Genomic DNA, 6,074 nt, shown 5'->3' on the forward strand with positions numbered 1-6,074 from the left:
GGAAAGGGGAAAAGTAGGAGAAAGAAGGGAAAAGTCATGACACCGGGCTCCTTAGTAAAATGCCCCTCCCAGCCTCGCGGCCGAGACCAAATCATGTCCCTTTCAGAGCCAGAGCTGTTGACGTAGGTCCGGCGGAATATTAACCCGCGACGACCCCCTGGTGTTTTATGCCACGATGATACCCTGCTCTCTTCCTCGGGAAGCGTGGTTTTTTAAGCCACCTCACCATGTACAGTCGACATTTTCTTCCGGAACCACCAGTCACAGTTCGAGGAAAGGGTTGTGATATGGGAGCAGGACAGAGGAAGGGTGTTTAGGATAGCCATTGCTCCGTTAGCCACTGGCAAGCCAGCGTTTACCAGGACCCACCGACGTGGAGGAGGAGTTGGCACTTGGCACTGGTGGGCGTGAAGAGTGCAATGCCACACCAGCATCTTTGGGGCCCATGCATTAGAACCTGGAACAAGGTTATTTTCTAAGGTGAACAATAAAGTTAACTTCGCTCTCGCTAAAGCGACTTCGTAGACATATTCCCTGGACGGTCCTCTCCACTGCGTAAGTAGAAGCAATTTCGCGTTGCCGAAGTTCAGCGGCGTATCGATTTTCAAGCACACACGACCAAGTTCAGCGGCGTATTGATTTTCAAGCACACGTGACTAGGTTCAGGTTGCTAGCACGTGAGCGTGTAAACACAGGTGTATCGTAAACGCTCGGTTAAAAATTGATCGCAGGGGACGCCTCTCGTATCGCACCAAAATCCCGCGATGGCCTTCCGTCAGATCGACTCTGCCATCAAAATGGTTTCCCCTCTTTATTCGACTTTTTCGAATGTATCGCTATTTTTACAGATGAGTACTTATCGATCTGATTTCAACGGATTTCCAGTTGACATTTGATCTCAATTTCGTATGATCGTACCAATTTGGTGCTTGCCTAATTTAGAAACTTTCCTATACACATTAGGGAATTTTAGATTCTATCGAATCCTGGTACTTCAACTTGAAATCAAATAATAGTTTGATAATAATTAATAGTCGTCACGTGGTCGCCGTCTATATGCGGCGCTCGTACCCACAGGTCATCTCGCGGATGCCGCCTATAAGCGGCGCTCGAAGCGAAATGGTTAATAATGAAAAGCAGATCGCGTACCCTACAAATCAATTAATGGACTTAAAATTTTGACATATAATGTTTGAATTATACTGCTATTAAAACTTCTCGATGTATACGTCGAGAGCCCTTCAAAATCATTCCATCGATATTCAGTAATTTACGATGATTCGATGTTTTGATTTTTTAGTGTTAGTTTAATCGTTCACTCCATCTGTAATCTTTGGGTGGGATTCCTTGACATGGCTTATAATGGGAGAAATTTGGAGAAATGGTTGGCAGACGAAATAAAACATATCTGAAAAGAAATAAAATGATAAGATACGAAGAAATTCAAATTTCCCCATCATTTTGTGTGAAAAATTACTTCTGCTGCGCTGTTGGTAAATTCTACAATTCTTCGTGAAAATTTGTAACGTTCTTCTTTACTGACTAGTCGATATTGTAGATTCTGCATAAAGTAGCTTTCTATTGACGATAAATCAGAAACCTGTTTTACCATCAGCCAATTTGAACTCTATCGATGTTTTTTACATTATCTGTCTGCGGTAAAACATAACTCATTAACGTTTCTATTTCTTCTTACTTTCAGGTAAGTCGAGTAACGTGTACTTTTTGTGCATGCAGTTAAATAAGGTGAGTTTGCATGTGTACAGTTACTTATACTCTTACTTATACTTAATATACTTATTCAGAAAGACAATATACATTCCTGCTAATTAATTCAAGTCGTTCAAAATATTCAAAATGTTCTCAATTCTCTTGTTTATCCTCCAGATTAAGAAAGATTCCTATTAATTAATGAAGCTCATAAACAGAATGTTTCGCAAACACCTATTATTCGTTATTGTAATTCCTCTGTTCCCTTGAACCATAGGACTTGTGCCCGTCATTTGCTAAAAAAATAAATTAATGTATCAATACTTGTATTGTAATCGTAAATCAAAGGTGAACGAATGAAATGATACAAAAGTAAGCTAGGCTTATGACATGAGTATGATAGGCTTCTTCACCGATAAAACAATGATAAAACTATAAAATAAATAAATGTCTCAAAAATGAACGAATCAGGACTCCTAATGTACATGGTCCTTTCGATTCATAAAGACATATCAGACGTACCGATAAAATTCTTCAATTTTTTCCTAGAATACCCTTGAAGCAGTTTCTAGAAAAGCTAGAATCCCTAATCAACAAACTCCAACAGATTCGACACACACACACACACGCACACACGCACACACACACACACACACACACGCACGCACACACACGCACGCACACACACACTTATGTAATTTCATAGAAGCACCAAACAGTCGTCAACAGTCCCTCCCAAGTATAGCAATCAAAGTGACAAATCACGTGCAACTATTCATTCTAATAATCCCCTAATTCGAATTAATCGCTATTTATTTGTCAATGCGATTATCATACAGCAACATGTCAAATGTCACCTGGCAGCCTTTCAATATTATTTGCCATGGGTACTGTTCTATAGGACGTGTTCTATAGGACGTATAGGATTTACTTCGATGTTTAATGAATTGGCAATTCATTGCGCAAGTAGTCTAGTTGGCCAGTGGCGTGTAATTAACGGTTATTGTAATAGCGAATAGAGTATGAACGATAGAGAATGATCGTTGATTAAACATTTAATATGGTCGTGCGAACTAATTCCAGTGAACTTTCCGTAAGCTTGTTTCTACGTTGGATCTGATAGCTGAGCATATGAACAACGAGTTCACATGACGAAATGGTTAACTCTAGTTAAATAAGTTTTTTTTTAATCCTTGTGTCAAAGTATTCAATTGATGCTCACCTTAGACAATTTCATCAATTTTCTCTGCCACTCTATATGTATATCCTGCATGAAGTAGCTGACGAAGCAGCACACGTGAGTTGAAAAAAAATTATTATTTAGTCAATACTTGAGAAGTTTCTACGAGATTACGTATTAATTCTAGTAGCTGTAAGATACTTGTAGAACATCTGAGTAGCTTTATTGGCCTACAAATCTTCATGGAAGGCTGATAGCTTCAATAGTCCTAATAATTTCAGCGATTGTTCGAGTTGCAGTCTGCGATACTTCGAATGGTCCCCATTATTCATTGTGAAAGCTTAATGCTTTTAGTAGATGGACAGTAAATCCTCTTACTGTCACGAAACTAATTGTGTGTATCCATATAATTCCTAATAATAATTATTTATAATAATAGTAATTATTCACAACAATACGTAATAACAATTATCTTTAAAATGACTATCCATACTAATTGTCGTTCCTAGAATAAGTATTCATTATTCATAGAATGATTTTCTATTATATTATAGTAATTATCTATGGCACTACACGCTTACTATCTTGGCCACCAAAAGTCAGCGAGTTCGTTTAATCCTCCAGATCCACTGATCATGTTGAAAAAATTTGCGGACATTGGTCGAAGGAGCGTCACAGTTGGCTTCAAACGAATCCGTGATCAGCAGAAAGCTTTCAGCAGACTCGTCGAATAGGTTAGCCGATGTGTCTGCAATGAAGTTACGGCTTGGTATCGATCTATTATACGGTCAGTCATCAACCTGCTAGCAAGTAATGTGTGCGTTCCATGGGCCGACCTTTTGGTCGACCGCGCCATACCTCGAGTTAGAAATTATACTACAAGGTGTTCGTCGGGTATGAGGGCCGATAGCATCGCCGCTGCGGTGGATCGCTAGTTGGAGGTATATCCCCTTGTGGCGTTCGCAATGTGAATATCGTCTCTTCTCTCCTGAGTTTACCCGTCACCGTTTTGTAGACAATGCCCCAGAGCTTTTTGTTTCCTTTTTTAGGTTACGATTTCCCGCCATCTTTGGATCTTCGCCTTCGTCGCCATTTTCGTGCATTCCTACCTGATTTGCCGGTACAGCAGCTTTTCTTGTTCCCTCGTTGCAGGGCCCTTAGCCCTCTGGTACTTTCTCCTTCTTGCCCGGTAGGTGTCTCTATTTTCTCGTGTGATCTCCTCCATCCACCATGATACGGATCTATTGTGCCATTTCTTCTTCGGAATGGCCGAGTCGCAGGCTCTTAACATGATTTCTTCGTGCCGTGCACACAGATTTCATAGTTCACGCGGCAGTACTTTGTACAATTTTTCACTTACCTGGGGGTATATCTCAATTACCCAGTTGGTTTCCTCGTTGTGCTTGCGCCCCATCCCGAAGCAGAACTTCATTTCTGCCGCGTCTTCTTCTTTCAGCCTGTCCTGGTTCTGCTTCATGATACAGGCTAGTATCTCTTTCTCCGTCATGTCCCTTGGGATGTCAAATATTATCATCCGGAGCATGCGCTTGTGTGGGATGCTGTCCCAGCTTCTCATTTTCTGTAAACACTTTAAACTCTTCCGGCTTCGTCGTTTCTACCATTAGACCGTTGCTGTTGATTTTTCTAACGGCTCGAGTTACGAGTTTACAAGTGTAAACACCGCATCCCGTGCTTCTTCACTCGTTTTTATCTCCCCATCCTCTGCTTCAGGCCGGATTATAACCACATCTTTCGGTAGTTTTACCGCCGTCTGAGCGACCTTGCAAGTCAACAACTGTCTCACGCCGTTTGCTGGCTTGCAGCGACTTGCTCACTGCGCACAGTATATCCCGCACCCTTCATTCTTTGTTTCGTCTGAGCCATGCTCTAACTTTCCTGTGAGAAAGCCGTTATAAAGCAGAAGCTCCCCCAGCAGATATCGCATGTCCTTGAAGTGTCTCATGATCGTTGTCGTTTGCTCTTTGTTAACTTTTTTGTTTGGGTCCATGCAGAACGCCAGTACGCTCTTCTCTATTTCGCTAGCCTGTTCCCTTATTTCGAGAATTGGCCGCTCTTCTTCCTTTTCCTCGTTTTTCTCCCCGTTAGCTCGCTTCTTGCTTGTCACCCGGCCTAACACTGGGCTTGCAACTGTCGCGTCTGTTACTGTTTCAGGTTTCTGCGCTTTGATTGGTTGCACTACCACCTTGGCCTTCATGGCTCTATACGTATAGTCAATTGGGAAACGGTTGCCTTCCGCTAAGTCCAGCGGTGTACTGATTTGCACTCTTACGCACTATGTCCAGCGGTGTATCGTTTTCCAAGCGTGCGCGATTAAATTCAGCGGCGTATCGATTTTCAAGCATGCACGACCAAGTTCAGCGGTATATTGATTTTCAAACACACGTGACTAGGTTCAGAAGTGTATTGTTCTTGACATTCGCCCCTGAACTTCGACTCTTTCGAATGTCTCGCTATTTTTACAGACATGCACTTACCGATCCCAACGGATTCCAACTGAGATTCCAACGGATTTCTAGCTGATATTTAACCTCAATTTCGTATGATTATACCAACTTGGCGCTTGCCTAATTTAGAAACTTCCCTATGCACATTAGGGAATTTTAGATTCTATCGAATCCTGGTACTTCAACTTGAAATCAAATAATAGTTTAACGCGGATTTTACTTGATATTTAATCTCAGTTCCTCTGATTGTACAGAGGATTGTTCAATATTGATTTAGAGAATTTGTTGTCCCCGCTAGGGAATTTTTCCATTTCCATTGGACTAGGGTCGTACAACTTCAGATGTAATCATACCTAGTGATATTTAACTTGTTTTTTGCGATTATAAGGAGTTCGAACAAACTCAACAAAGTTCGCCAATCTAATATACGCGGTGTAGTGTGCAGCAATATGGCGTCAAAAGATTCTACAATATTGCATTAAGACGCTATTTCTAATTTTATAAGGAAACAAACTTTCGCAACTTTTACGACTCATAAAGCTTCCATTGGTCGTAACTACTATATCAGATAGTCAATTATTAACCGAACAATATATTGAACTATAGGCCAAAGATGAATTATTTTGCTTGAAAAATGACTTTTGCTGCGCTGTTGGTAAATTCTAAAATTCTTTGTGAAAATTTGTAACGTTCTTCCTTATTGACTAGTCGATATTGTA

At 40.9% G+C, this 6,074-nt stretch overlaps 1 pseudogene; it reads right to left on the reverse strand.

Moving 5' to 3' along the window:
* Positions 1 to 3,973: 3,973 nt before the first annotated feature.
* On the reverse strand, positions 3,974 to 4,493 carry LOC117242446 (annotated as a pseudogene).
* Between the last annotated feature and the right edge of the window lie 1,581 nt (positions 4,494 to 6,074).

This window comes from Bombus vosnesenskii, unplaced genomic scaffold (assembly GCF_011952255.1).
Source record: "Bombus vosnesenskii isolate JDL3184/JDL3185 unplaced genomic scaffold, Bvos_JDL3184-5_v1.1 scf7180000016274, whole genome shotgun sequence".
In the NCBI taxonomy this organism is placed as follows: domain Eukaryota; kingdom Metazoa; phylum Arthropoda; class Insecta; order Hymenoptera; family Apidae; genus Bombus; species Bombus vosnesenskii.